Raw genomic sequence first — 15,801 nt, 5'->3', positions numbered from 1 at the left:
GCTACTTGAAATGTAAAATGGGATTAATCACACCTGCAGCACATGGGTTCTGATGAGGTTTAAATGCAAAAATAATAGCTAACATTTGTCTAGTGCCAGTATTCTAACTACTTTACATATATTAGCTCATTTAATCATTATAACAACCTTAAAAGGTATAAATGTGTTTATCATCTCTAGGTTATATAATAAACATTGGGGTACAGAAATTAAGTAATTTGCCCAAAGTCACCAGCTAAAGAGTGACACAACTAGAATTTAAAACCAGACATTCTAGCCCTGGAGCTCATACTCTTTAACACCTATGTCATATCTATAAAGCACAGAGCTAAGCTCATAACAGGTCATCAATAAATACTAGCACTATTATTTTATCTCCCATATAATACCACCCAGTGAATAGTCACTGAAATGTATTAAACCAAGTAGAAGAGCCAGAATTTTAATCTAGGTTTTGCTCTGTGCTTTCCCCCTTAATTACATGTCTTTCCACAACATATTGGCTCTACTCTTAAATCTTTTGTGCATGCCATCATTTCTACTAACACTAGATCATTACACTTCCTTAGGACAGAGGTCACGTCTTCTACGTTTTGTGATCACATATACCCACAAGGTCCTGCTCATTGTGCATAATCAATTAATATACAAGAAATAAATGAACATGCCATTCCTCTGCTCAAAATCCTCCCAAGAATTCTTGTCTCAGAAAAAAAATGCTAAGTCTACAGCATAACCAACAAGGCCCTACAAGAAATGCTCCTTCTCCTACCTCAACTTTTCTGAACTCAACTCCTACCATTTTCCCCCAGATCATTTACCATTTTGAACCCACCGTACTGGCTTACTTAATGTTTCTCAAACATACCAAACATGCTTAACATTTGTGCTGACTGTTCTTCTGCCTGGAATGCTCTTCTCTAGATAGTATTCAGGACTCTACTCAAAGTCACCTTAACCAGACAGGTCGTCTCTGACCACTCTATCTACTACCTAAAGTATCCACCCTACCTCCCTCTTTGCCCCCTTACCCTGCTTTCCCTGGTCCTCACAAAAATCTTTTACTCTATGCCTGATTTGTATATATGTTTATTATCTGTTCTCTCCAATTAAAATGTAAGCTCCAGAAGAAGAGACACTTCTATTCTACTTTATTCACTGTGTGTCCCAATGCAATTAGGACAGTGCTTGGCAAGTGGATGATTGGGGTGCCTGGGTGGCTCAGTCTGTTAGGTGACTGACTAGATTTCAGCTCAGGTCATGATCTCAGGGTCCTGGGATTACGCCTCACATCAGGCTCTGCACTCAGCAGGGAATCTGCTTGAGGATGCTCTCTCCCTCTGTCCCTCCCACCTCCCTAAAATAAATAAATCTTTTAAAAAATAGCAGATGAGAAGCGCCTAGGTGGCTCAGTGGGTTAAAGCCTCTGCCTTTGGCTCAGGTCATGATCCCAGGGTCCTGGGATCAAGGCCTGAATTGGGCTCTCTGCTCAGCAGGGAACCTGCTTCCTCCTCTCTCTCCTCTCTCTGCCTACTTGTGATCTCGGTCTGTCAAATAAGTAAATAAATAAATAAATAAATAAAATCTTTTTTTACAAAATTAAAAAATTAAAAATAGCAGATGAATGTTGTAATGAGCACTGGGTGTTATATGCAACTACTACATCAAAAACTAATGATGTACTCTATGTTGGCAAATTGAACATAATAATAAAAAATTTTAAAAACAGATGATTAATATTTATTAAATTAGTAAATGGTAGATGTATTAGCTATCTATTCTTATACAACAAATTATCCCCAAAACAGGGCACCTGGCTGGCTCAGATGGTGAAATACGTGGCTCTTGATCTTGGGGTTATAAGTTCAAGCCCCACATTGGGTGTAGAGATTACTTAAAAATCTCAGGAAAAAAAAAAATTACCCCCAAAACTTGGTGGCTTAAAACAATAAACATTTATTATTTCAATTTCTACAGATCAAGAATTCAAGCATGACTTAGCTGGGTGCCTCTGGCTCAGGGTCTCTCATGATACTGTAGTCAAGTGTCAACCATGTCTGCATTCAACTCAAGACTCAACTCTGCCTGAAAAATCTACTTCTGAGCTTACTCACATGGCTGTTATCAGGCCTCAGAGATCTGCTTCCAAGCTCACTTACACTGCTGCTGACAGACTTGGTTTCTCACCATGCAGGCCTCTACCCAGGCTGCCTATACATTCTTAGGCTATGGCAACTGAAAATCCAAGGGACAGAATGAGAGTCGAAGATGAGAGGGACCAAGACAAAAGCCACAGCCTTTTGTAACCTAATCTTGGAAGTAACATCCCACCACTTGTGCTGTATTCTGTTCATTAGAAGTTAAGTCCAGGCCACACTCGAGGGGAAGAGATTACACAAGGGCATGAATACCAGGAGGCAGGAATCACTGGGGACCACCTTAAAGGGTGCCTACTACAATAGACATAATAAAAATCTAAAACCAAACAAAACAGAAATACCTTGCCCTTTGGCCACCTGATATATTCTTTAGTACATTTATTTATAAATGATGCTATGATCACTATGCAATCATTCACCCCAGTGCTAGTTTTTTTGGTCCTACAAACACCAGTGTTCATTAATGGTCATATTAGAGAGGGACAACTAGCAAGAATAAGTCAACAAAAATAGCATCTGAGAAGAATTATCAGATGAATCTTGCTAAGCAGATGACAATAATCTCTTAAAATAGAGATTGAATATTGGGGTGCCTGGGTGGCCTAGTCAGTTGAGTGCCCAACACGTGATCTCAACTCAGGTCTGGATCTCAGGGTTGTGAGCTCAAGCCCTACACTGGGCTCCATGCCATATACACACATACATACATACACATTATCAACCAATATATATTTTATATATATATATAAATTTATATATCAATATATATAATATCAACCAATATCCAATCCATATATATGATTGCTATTATGAAAATATTATTAATTTCCTTTGGTATAATAATGGTATTGTAGTTATATAGGATAATGTCTTTGTAGGATATGCATAACAAAGCATTTTAGGAGTAAAGTGTCATGATATCTGTGACTTACTTTCCAAAAAAATAGGACACACACACATACACAGAGAGGCAATCAGAAGCAGTCAGCATTACAACTCAAGTCATAAATCTTAATTATCCCAGGACATCATATTCTCACTATACATCTATATGTCTAGTGTGTCCCCTATTTTATGTATCTAGCTAATGTGTTATACAGTATCTGTGTTTGGGGGATAAGGATGAAATGAAAGACATGATATTGACCTTCTGCCCCCCCAGAAGCTGGCAATCTCATTGGGGAATAGCAGTTTCATATACAATATAAAACAACACACAACAGGGTACCTGGGTGGCTCAGTCCGTTAAGCATCTGCCTTCAACTCAGGTCATGATCCCAAGGTTCTGGGATCAAGGTCTGTATCATACTCCCTGTTCCACAGGGAGTCTGCTTCTCCCTCTGCCCCTCCTCCCATTCATTCTCTCAATCTCTCTCTCTCTCTCTCTCTCTCAAATAAATAAATAAAATATTTTTAAAAATTTTTTTAAAAACACACACACAACAAATCTGATATATTACAAATAAATACTCTAAGAGTTCAGAAAAGGATATCAATAAACCTTCAGAGAATAAATATCTTTGAAACCTCTTTCCTCTAACAGGTTTCTTATTGTTGGCATCCTTTCCCTTAAGTACGTCTCCTTTACTTTATCTACTTGGCAACAACCGACTGATTATTTCCTACCTTTTAACAGAATTATCTGGAGACCATCTAAAAATAAAATACATGTGTTGCCTATTTAGAACACAGGATATGATTTTTAAAATAAAATACTATTTACATTTTCACTGGAAAAAAAACACTAAATATACTATATGGATTTTTTGGCCTTCAAAAGTAACTATGTTATTTCAAGAGTTGAGGATGCCAGAAAGCTTGAAGATTTAAAAATAACCACACAAAGAGCTCATTTCCAACACCAGATGGAAAGAAATTACTCTAAAGACACATGTGTGGGAGGACATATATACAACATCATATGACACCATGCGAAAGGTTTATATAATTACATACTACCATCAAAATTAGTAGGACTCACAGGTAGTAAGTTAGCAATAGTGTCAATTCTCTGAATCATTAAAAAAGATAAAAGGGCAAGAAACAGCAAGTGGGTGGTAGCAAAAAAAAAAAAAAAAAAAAAGCCTCTTTAAGATTCCTTCCATGAGTCCCTATTACATACTGAAATAGTTGACAGGTAAAATTTGAGAGCCTGGGGTATTTGGCTGGCTCAGTTGGTGGAGCATTCTTCTCTTGATTTCAAGAGCTGTGGTTTCAAGCCCCATATTGGATATAGAGATTACTTAAAAATAAAATCTCTTACAAATAAATAAAAAACAAAAATTAAAAATAAATAAAATTTGAGGGCTTAAATCCTTGGAACTCTTCACAGTTCTGCCTGTGTCTATATGGTCAAAACTAGACAGAAACATTTATTTCAATAACCTTCCCAAATGTATCATCAAAGTGAAACACTTCTCCCTTGAATATACATACAATTTTGAATTGGTAAATGAAAATACTTGACATATAGGGTTGCGTCCCTGGCTCAGTCATTATGCATCTGCCTTCAGCTCAGGTCATGATCCCAGGGTCCTGGGACTGAGCCTGGCATCAGGCTCCCTGTTTGGGGAGGAGCCAGCTTCTCCTTCTCCCTCTGCCTGCTGCTCCCCCTATTGTGTTCTCTCTCTCTGTCAAATAAATAAGTAAAATCTTAAAAAAAAAAAAACAAAAAAAGAAACCAAAAAAAAACCTTGACATATAAATTAAAATGGCAATTCTTTATACGATGATGTATTCAAAGATATACTATTAAGATCTCATTGTATTGAAATTATTTTAATAGGATTATTTAATTTATATAAGCATTAAGTAATAGCTGAATAGCAATCACAGCTCAACCTTGACATAGTACTATATGAATATATAGTACTATATGAATATAAATTACCAAGAGCTTACATTTCTACTTCACTTGTGGGTCACGGGCTTAAATTTAACCAATACAAAATAACCCCATGCTTTAATTATGTTAAATCACTGGGGATTCTTCAAAACTCCTATAACTTTTTTATGACTTAATCAGATATTATCAAAAGAGAATATAGAAGTTTTCTAAATGAATATTAATGTTGAAAATATTTAAACCTCAGTCTATGTTGTATCCGGTGCTCCAATTCAGACATATAGAGGGTCTACCAAAAGTTGGTTTGGATTAAGATACTTTTTGTAGAGGATGGAAGGCACAAGAAGCAGGTAAGCTGCATTTATAAATCAAAATTAAATTCAGGAGTAAATATTGTATCTTATTTTATCTTATTATTTCCACCTATTTCCAAAAAAAATTGAGGTGTTCCTGTTCCTATTATTATATAACAGAATTATACATATACATTGAATATATAGAAAAAGAATTAGATAATATTAATGGAGTATCTACTGCTTCTTCCAATCTTATTTTCCAATATAAATATTTAATCACAGTCCCAACCTATTCTATTCCATCAGACAATTTTGCCTCTTCCTACTTCCTAAAGTAATCTGCCAAGATTACTTTAACCCTACTCAAGGCTCCACTACACATAGCTAAGAAACAATTTTAATTTCTACAGAGATTTTCTTGAGAGTTGAATGATAGAAGGCCTAGATTAATTCGGTATCAGTGACACAAAGAACCCTCAGCCATGAAAGAGAGACAGCAATAACTAATCACAGTTTAATCCATATGGCTTTATCCTGGAGATAATTAAGAGATAACTGCAATAGGAGAACTGGTCTTAATAAGTGCAATAACAAAACAGACATGATGCCAGGATGGCTCTGGAATTTCAATACAAGAGACTTTTAAGGGTAGCATATTTATTTAGGGTGACTTTGGAGGAAACTAATAAGGATTGGGGGAAGGGTATTTTAAAGTCTCAAGTCATTCCTTGTATTGTATTGTATTGTATTGACCACACCCAATACTGGTATTTTGCTTTTCTTTAAAGTCCAAACAGCTAGTCAATTTATTTTCAAATACTTCAAGGTAGATACAATCCCATTTAAATTAAAAATAATTAACAAAAATAAGTATAAATAGACTTTCATCATAATCAGATGCTCTCACTAAACTTTCCTAAAACCAACACGTGAAGCAGTGTCAGTGAAGCAGTTAATTCTAAATAAGATCAGCACTCAAAATAAAATATCAAAGTTCTCCTTTCTAAAGCCTTCAGTTTCTGAATACTGTCCATTGCTATAGCTCCGTTAATCTTTCTCACTATGTATTCATTAAATAACAGCAGAGTAAATCAAAATACTAATTTAACTCAGTGTTTACACCAGAGTATTTGTTACACTGCATTTTACTGAACATCCCATGATTTTACTCATAAAAACAACACAGTAAGCCACCAATGGCATAACAACAAACTTAAATAAAAAGCAAAAATTAACACATACATTTAGAATCTCGCTCTTCTCACCTAAAAGCTATTATAAATGAAATGAATCGATTAACTTCCAAAAATTCTAGATTCTCTATATAAATAAGGCCCATAACTGATAAATTCAGAGGCTTCTTTTAAAAGTTTTTAAGTTTCATCATTGGAGGTATTAGAGAAAAAAGGAAAGTTGTTCATAAGAATAAAGTTCTTACAATTATTATTGCTTAGCTCACAAATAAAATAAGGTGCTTCCACTCTCAAGCGACAGAGGAAAAAACAAGTTCTTTAGAGGTAGGGATGAATCTGCATCTGAACATGCCATGTGACCAATCATGAATTTGATAAGACTCTTGGAAAAATACACTGGCAGCACTTGAGCTGGCCAGCTCCTTAGATAACAGGGAAACAGACTGTGGTCTAAACATGTGCTCCTCTTGATTTCAGAACCAAATTCAGCAACCCCTCATAGCCACTGAGATACTAAAGTTATAAAATCAGATCACCAGTATTAAATTGGATTGGACATTCAGAAAACAATATATGTAAGCCCTATCACTCACATCACAAATTATAGGCCATATATATTTTTTTTTAAGATTTTATTTATTTATTTGACAGAAAGAAATCACAAGTAGATGGAGAGACAGGCAGAGAGAGAGAGAGGGAAGCAGGCTCCCTGCTGAGCAGAGAGCCCAACGGGGGACTCGATCCCAGGACCCTGAGATCATGACCTGAGCCGAAGGCAGCAGCTTAACCCACTGAGCCACCCAGGCGCCCTAGGCCATATATTTTTAAATCACAATCTCTAGATGTGCATATCAAAATACCTGCAGAGAATTCAAGAATCCTGTGACTTTTAGCCAACACTCTGACAGACTTAACTCTGAAGCTTTCTTTAGCAAAAGTAGGAAGGAAACCAAATAACACTGTCTTTGGTGTTTGGGGGGAGAGCACACCATCTCCCATAATATGAATTTGTTTAAAATTAAGACCATAAAAACTGAAGAATGAGATGAAAGTCTAGCTCTGCAATTTCAAAAAATGCTAAACTCAAGCTGCACCAAGAAAAACATCACACTGGTGAACTTTAAATGTAGGGCACAAACCTGACAAAAAAGAATAACAGGAAAAAATTTATAGGTCATACCTCAACAAATGCAACAACCATTTTTTTCCAGAGGAGACAGGTATCATTTAAAATCATTTGTTAATTTTGGGGTGACCTTGGTGACTCAGTTGGTTAAGTATCCGGTTCCTAATTTCTGCTCAGGTCATGACATCAAGGTTGTGAGATCAGTGCAGAGTGGGCTAAAGATTCTCTCTCTCCATCTGCCCCTACTGTCTCTCTCTCTCTAAAATAAATAAAATCTTCCCCAAAAATTAAAATAATAAAAAAATTATGTATTAATTTAGATATTAGCTTTAAAGTGTTGTTTTGTTGTTGTTGTTTTGGTCACAGGGAGAGAGAAAGCGAGAGAGCACATGCACAAGGGAGCACACAAGCAGGGAAAATCAGAGGCAGAGGGAGAAGCAGGTCCCTGCTGAGCAACGAGCCCAATGAGGGGCTCGATCCCAGGACATTTAACTGACTGAGCCACCTAGGTGTCCCACCTTAGCAGTGTTTTGTAAGGAAAAAAGAAAGGGGATAAGATGAAAGCATTTTTAAATAAGCAAAGAGGAAAATGTGTGTATTACTTTGCTAGTATATAAATTATATCATGTTATTTTATATTTTATATTGAGGATAAGTCTAGTTTAAAACAGGTTTGTTCAACATATCTACTCCTTGAAAACAACAAATATGATTTGAGTGTTTAACAGACTTTAAGGAAATGTTGACCTTAGACCAACCACCAAGAAAGAGAAGAGATGCATAAAGAAAGCAGAGACTGACCTAAAAGATGGGTCTATTGGCTTAGTCTATTTCTTTCTTTTTTTCTTTTTCTTTTTTTTTTTTCTTTTCTTTTTTTTTAGAGAGAGAGAGAGACAGCACAAGCACACAAGCAGGGGGAGCTGCCTGCTGAGTAGGGAGTGCAATGAGGGGCTCACTCCCAGGACCCTGAGATTACTACCCAAACTGAAGCCACATACTTAACCAACTGAGCTACCCAGATGCCCCTAGCTTTGTTTATTTCTGTTAGCTTAGTCGATCTGCTGACAGCCAGAATTTCCAAGCATTAAACTCATTGACCAGTAGAGCTCTTAGCTCTGAGTAGAATAGAAGCCCTAAGTAGTTTTCTTAATCCACCATCAGCCATCATCTACTACTAAAGGCTGCACATATCAATGGGACACTGAGGACCTAAGTCCTTTAACAAACACCAGCTAAAGAAAACTGAACTAGGGGCGCCTGAGTGACTCAGTGGGTTAAGTCTTTGCCTTTAGCTCAGGTCATGATCTCAGTGTCCTGGGATCGAGCCCCACATCTGGGCTCTCTGCCCAGCGGGGAACCTGCTTCCCTCTCTCTCTCTCTCTCTCTGCCTCTCTCTCTGCCTAATTGTGATCTCTCTCTCTGTGTCAAATAAATAAATAAAATCTTTTTTTAAAAAAAGAAAAAAAACTGAACTAGCTGGCCATACCAATGAGTCTCTAAAGAAAATTCAGAACAAAACAAAAAAGCCCATCAAATTCCTTCCACATATGGAACTTTTCCCCATACTTCAAATTATTAATATATGTCACATTTTCAAGGTAAAAGACCTGAAAATAGTCAGGAAGAACATATATGGAACTGCATGGCCAAAGAGACACAAATGGGAAAGCAGGAGTTATTACTGAACAGTTCTTCTTGGTTGAAAAATACAAGTAATAAGGAAAATAAAGGTAGAAAGGTAGAAAATAAAGGTAGAAAGGTAGAAAGGGGGCTTATCTATAAGATATTTGGTATATTGGGACGCTTGGGTGGCTCAGTTGGTTAAGCCCCTGCCTTCAGCTCAGGTCATGATCCCAGGGTCCTGGGATCAAGTCCCACATCCAGCTCCTTGCTCAGCGGGAGTTCGCTTCTCCCTCTGCCTCTGCCTGTCACTCTGCCTGCTTGTTCTCTCTCTCTCTCTCTCTGACAAATAAATAAAAATCTTTTTAAAAATTTTTGGTATATTTGTAATAAAACACTAGTATAAATGTTGGGAGAATTTAGACAAGGCCTAAAAATTAAAAACATTTCTTTCCAAGCCTGAATCCAACTGTATAAGAAAAAAAGTGTATTTTATTACTAAAAGAAAGAGAAATCAGAAGGTTAGCAGACTGAGTTGGGTTTGCCAGTGAGTTCACTTTTAATAGTGGCAAAGATAACCCTACTTCAGTTTCCCCCAGAGGTATGAATAACTCCCGTGTTTACCTTAATTATAACCTTCGTGGAGAAAGCACTCTGAATTAGCACCTTGATTCCAAGGCAATCTGATGTTCGTTTATAACCATTTTTTTATGTCATTTATTGAGTGCTGTGTGCCAGATATCCTGTGACCTACTCTACATGGATTACATTAATAACACCCCAAAAAACTATTCACAAAACCAAAAATTATACAGCTGGCAAAGAACTTCTGATGTTTCCAACTTAGGGAAATAAAGAGTATATCAAGTCTCCATGAAAAGTAAGGGGGGATATGTATATCAACTGCTTGATTAAAAACATAAACCAGGGATGCCTGGGTGGCTCAGACCCTAAAGCCTCTGTCTTCAGCTCAGGTCATGATCCTGAGGTCCTGGGACCATCCACCCCCACATAGGGCTCCCTGCTCGATGGGGAGCCTGTTTCTCCCCCTGCCTGCTCTCCCCCTGGTTGTGCTGGCACTCTCTCTCTCTGAAATAAATCAATAAAATCTTTTTAAAAAATAAATAAATAAGAGCATAAATGAACTAAAATCTTTGCCAGGACTGAGAATACGGAAAACAGCAGTGAGCAACAGCATATACAGTGCATCCTCAAGAGAGCATAAATCCAAGACACAAGACATAACCATTTCTTGTAATTTTCCCCTAAAAACAGAAAGAACAAAATAGCACCTGTGAAATCACCCAGACTACTAAAAACAGGGTTCGGCACCTCTTAAAACAAAACAAAACACCTATCTCCTAATCAGCAGTACGTGCCAAAAAACGCCAAGTCCCCACAGACGAGGCATTCATGGTAGGGCACAGAGGCACAACAGGATGACAGTGACTATCATGTGGCCAGAAACCAATCCGTCAGCAATTTGTCTGTTGCACGTGAGATCACTTTCCCTCCGGAGGACGCGCGTTCCTGGGGCGGATGGACCAGGTGTGGCAAGCCCCCCGCCCGGAACAATCGCCGGGTGGTGCCTCTTGGAGCGCGAGCCCACATCCAGCCTCCCCACAGGTAGAAGCAGCCCAGCAAGCAGGAGGAAATATTTCCAAGCCGACAGATGCAGGAACTGAAAAAGGAGGTCACGATGCTGAGAGAATAGATTTAACCCTTTGGTCCCTGGGAACCGCGAAGACTAGAGGGGAGCGCGGCAGAGCCCTCGGGGTCGGGGGATTCTTTCAGCGGGGCGGCAGTTCGGGGTGGGAAGGCCTCCCTGTCCTTCCAGGGCTCCCTCCAGCCCTCAGATGGTGCCAGACTTCTGCAGACAGCCCAGCCACCTCGTCAGGAAGAAACTGCTCTGCGGCTGCCCCCAACACCTTCACCGCCTGGAACCCGCAATCCTCCTCCATTCGGTTTCCTTCCAAGGTTCCTGCCCGTGGACAGTGATGGGCGGACCTCGTCAAAAACAGACCCCAAGCCCAACTTTGCAACGCTCCCCCGCCGCCAGCCCCCGCCTCCTTCTGCTCAGGCCGGCCGCGTCCCGGCTGCAGCCCCTCAGCCTCCGGCGCGCAGAGGCCCGGGAGCCCGCGCCCCCGGCCCGGGGCCTGCGGGGGGCTGCAGACAAAGAGGCTGCGGCGCCGCCGCGGCCGCCAGGACCGTCCCCTCGGGGACAGCTCCGCGCCACCACCACCCCCAACCCCGCTCGCGCGTCGCAGCCGCCTCGTCTCACCGGTGGCCCCCGGGGCCCGGGCTCCTGAGCCCGCCGCTGCAGCCGCCCGACGAACAATGGCAGGAGAAGGCGCCGGCGCCGAGATTCTGGCCCTCTGCGGCTTGCGGGCCCGCCGGCTGCTGGTGGACTGACTGACTGACTAACCCACCGGCGGAGGGAGGGAGGGAGGGAGCGAGTGAGCGAGCGAGCAGGCGGCCCCGGCGCGCGCCCTCCCGCCTTCGCTCTGTGAGGCGAGGCCGCCCGGCCCGCAGCCAGCCAGCCCGCGCGCGCCCCTCCCCCTCCGTTCGCCACAACATTGTAGTAAATTTCTATTGGACGGCGCCTGAGGGAGGGAGGGGGCCGGGCTCACGGCCCGCCAGCCCATTGGCTGAGGACAAGTTCTGGGCTTCTCTAGTTTCCCCCTCCTCTAGGCTGGTAAGGGCCGGGGAGGAGAAGGAAAAAGAGGGGAAAAGGCAAGGGGCTGGACTCATATGCGCAAGCGCAGGTAGAACTTGCTAGGGAGTCCCGGGTTTCCGGGCCCCTGCAGTACCCACGTGGGGAATGAGGCAGCTAGTGCCCGGGACCGAGGTGAGGCCCTTTCCACCCAGAGGACGTCCAGGTAGGAGGCTGAGATTTGAAAACCTCAAGGAAAGCCGAGGCTTCTACCAGCTGACTGCCCACTAATGCACTTCGTGACCTTGGGTAAGCCACTCAGCTTCTCTGGGCCTCAGTTTCCCCATTTACTAACTTGAAGGTCCCTAGGTGCCATTCACACCCTGACATTCGTGGAGGTCTTACCTCTCCAGGCAATTGTGCAAGGCCCGAAAGCTGAATGTTGTGGCCACGCAAGATTTCACCTGTCTTTTGCATTTAAGAACCTCCCAGTTCCACCTTGGCACCCTCAAAATCATAAAGGCCTAACTTCCGAGATCTGCACCCCAGCTGAATTTAGGGTCGCTCTGACAGTTGCCTGATGTGCCTTTATTTCCTTTCAGAAGTTTCAGAGGCCCCTTGACTCTTCGCACTCCCTGCCAGGCTGGACTCTGAAAAGGCTGGGACCCCACACAGCAGAATGAAGGCTCATGTTTTAAAGCACGGTCCCTATAAGGTAAGAAAGGTTCTGATATTCCCATTCTAGAGATGAAGACACTGAGGCAGAGAGGTTTAGACCTGCCAGGATAAGAAGCCAGGCCATCTGACATCAGAACCTGCCTATGCCAGCTTCACTGTCTCCTGGTATCTATCTGATCACAGCCCCCTCCCATCCACAGCTCAGTCTCTAGAAACAGACAGCTGGGGTTCAGTTCCCAGCCTCCAGTCCTCCCTCACTGTTTGGACTTCTCTGTGTCTGTTTCTAACCCCATAAAAGGGGATAATGATAGTTCTACCTCCTAAGAGTTATTTTAAGAATTAAATCAGTTAAGATATGTAAAAGGTTTTAGAACAGTGCCTAGTTCATAGCAAGAGCTACATAAGTGTTCATTATTACTGCTATTCAGAGACTAAAATATGGACTGAAAGGTGTGGAGCAGGCTGACCTAATAATATGTTTGTTAAGCTCTCAATTGTTGTCAGCACTGAGCTGAGCACATTGCATGAATTATCTGTTTGAAACATCCTAAGTGAACCACTTGAGGACTACCTGACTACCCTGTCTAAAACAGCCTCCACCCACATACCCTTGCCCTGCCCTTTTTTTTTTTTTTAAGATTTTATTGTTAAGTAGTCTCTACACCCAACATGGGGTTCGAACTCACAACCTCAAGACCAAGAGTCACATGCTCTACCAACTTAGCCAGCCAAGCACCAACCCCCTTTTATTTTGAGATTTTATTTTTACCTTGCCCTGCTTTAATTTGCTTCATAGCCCTCACTTCTACTGACTTTCTGTATATTTATTTATTGCTCCTCTCAATACATTGTTGCAGTTTAGATCCACTAAATGACAAGCTCCTAGAGGACAGGGATTTTGTCCCTCTTATCTTCCAGAACAGTGCAGCGTTGGTGGTATAGTGGTGAGCATAGCTGCCTTCCATCTTCCAGAACAGTGCATAGTCAATAAATGTTTGTTGGGCAAGTGAACAAATTATCCCCATTTTACATATAAGGAAGCTGAAGCTTAGTAAGGTCAGATCAGGGTCATTCTGTATACTTGACATGAAGCACCTACTCTTGAATATTCTGGTTCCCTGCCTCAGGTTTTCCGATTAAGCCATACATTTGATTCAGGGAGCTCCATCCTACTGTGTCTGTGCCTCACAGGCTTCCTCCATATCAGACCTGGAAATCTGGTACCATGAAGGATAAATCCTGAAGATCAGTCACCACCCTGACCACTTTGTTATCCAGCAAATTTAGATTCATAAAAACCGATAGTCTCTATCCCATGAAGTGCAGCCAAAGACACATCATATTTAAAAAGCCTTGCTTGCGGGGCATCTGGGTGGCTCAGTGGGTTGAGCCTCTGCCTTTGGTTCAGGTCATGATCTCAGTGTTCTGGGATCGGGCCTCGCATCGGGCTCTCTGCTCAGCAGGGAGCCTGCTTCCTCTCTCTCTCTCTGCCTACTTATTATCACTCTCTCTCTGTCAAATAAATAAATAAAATCTTTTTTAAAAACTTTAAAAAATTAAAAGCCTCCTTTGCATGAATGGAGTACGTAGTACTTAGCAATCATCACTCTAAAAAAATGTAGTGGTCTCAGGCTAAGAAAAAAATAGCTAAACTAAGGCATGTATAAACCACTCCTAATCATAGTACTCTGCAACACCACACCAAAACTGTTGGCCCAGGCTTTTACAATCAGAATTCCAGTCTTCGCTTTCAATTCTTAGCCTGGAGATGAAAGGGCTTTGTAAACTCTAAAGTACTGTGCATATATGACTGGTTTTCTTATTAAGTTACACACCGTCACCTGTGAGGCAAAGTGCTCTACCCAGAGTGTAGCTGGACCCACCACATAGTAGGGAGTAGGGGGATAAGTAATGCCCAGTCTGAAGGCAGAGAAGCTTCCCAAACTACCCGTAGTCATGTGCCCAGCTGCCCTCTCAGAAGAGGCCTCTGCATACAGACATCCAGTTCCAGTTCCCGCCGCAGAGGCAGCCCCTGGGTCCCAAGGGTAAAGGTCCCAAGCACCATCCCTGAGGCTAATTTTCTAGGCAGAAACTCCGCTCCCTGCCTGCCTGCTTCATGCTCACATCTGGGTGGCAGTTGTGCCATACTCCAAGCCCCAGGTTGGGGTCTCCAGGGGCCATCTCTATCCCGCCTGCCAGCTGAGCCCTCCACTGCCTCCTCCAAGACCCCTCCTGTTCCTTCCTAGGGAATACAGGCCCTGCTTGCTGCCTATCAGCCCCTGGAGCGGTCAAGGGCACTAAGGGAAAAAAAAAAAAAGAAGAAAAAGAAAGAAAGAAAGAAAAGAAAAAAGACAGCTTGAAAAGGTCCTAATCCTTTCCTATTACAAACTGAGCTCAAACACCAGCTGCACAGAAGAGGGTGAAATTAGATGGTGACCAGGGGGGAAGGCCAGGGATGGTAGCTGGGGCCTTCAATGACCTGGAAGAGATGAGGTTGGGAGACAGCAGGGGTAGAGAGGGGAAAACAGTTGGAGCCTGAACCATCCCAAATCTGGGACGTGGGCGGATTAGGGACACAGCTGGCCTTACGCCCCAGTGATGGGGCTCATGGAAAACATTTGTCTGTTGTGCAGAGTGGCAAGAGATGAAGAGGGTTTTGAAAAGCTGGGCCCACCAGCAAAGTGTTCTGAACAGTCACTATTGAATAAAAATCAATCTTTGTAACAGAAGTACATGAAGATTAGAATTGTCTTTCCAACCTGCCCACGGTCGTGAGGCTGCAGCCATTTTAGACCTTTTAAACACAAATGATAAAAAGGCTATGATAAGGAAAATTACTGTTCATACAATGGTATGTCAATCTAGGCAATTATTTTTAGTAGTAGTACTTGAATTGTTCAAGTACTACAGAAAATATAGTTAAATAAGGGCCGCCTTGCTGGCTCAGTCAATGGAGCGTGCGACTCTTGGTCTCAGGGTTGTGAGTTTGAGCCCCAGGCTGGGTGTAGCGATTACTTAACAATAAAAAAGAAAGAAAATACAGTTAAATAAGAAGAAAAAGATTTAAATCATCCTAAAATCATCAATCAGAAATAACTACCACCAATATTTTGGAGGCGGACTTCCCCTCTAATACCTTCTCTTACACGTACACTTTTTTAATGTATATTAAATTTAGTCATACAAAATTGCTGATTGTATAAGTTAAAAATGGTCAAGCGACACTGTATA

The 15,801-nt window shown here is 41.6% G+C and overlaps 1 protein-coding gene across 34 annotated transcripts in view; it reads right to left on the bottom strand.

The window, feature by feature from the left end:
• EPB41 (erythrocyte membrane protein band 4.1) overlaps positions 1-15,801 on the bottom strand; it is a 189,916-nt gene that overhangs the window by 158,790 nt on the left and 15,325 nt on the right. For 12 of the 34 annotated variants that reach the window (XM_082684779.1, XM_082684747.1, XM_082684780.1 and 9 more), the window contains exon 1: positions 11,521-11,779. The exons of 11 other annotated variants lie outside the window; for them this stretch is intronic. The gene's annotated coding sequence lies outside the window, so the exon portion shown is untranslated. Of the gene's footprint in view, positions 1-11,520; positions 11,815-15,801 lie in introns of those variants that run through there. 11 more of the 34 variants (XM_082684777.1, XM_082684766.1, XM_082684757.1 and 8 more) reach the window with 7 other exon arrangements.

This window comes from Mustela nivalis, assembly GCF_964662115.1.
Source record: "Mustela nivalis genome assembly, chromosome: 10".
In the NCBI taxonomy this organism is placed as follows: Eukaryota; Metazoa; Chordata; class Mammalia; order Carnivora; family Mustelidae; genus Mustela; species Mustela nivalis.
The sequence above is the reverse complement of the archived record's forward strand: the minus strand, read 5'-3'. Positions and strand labels throughout refer to the sequence as shown.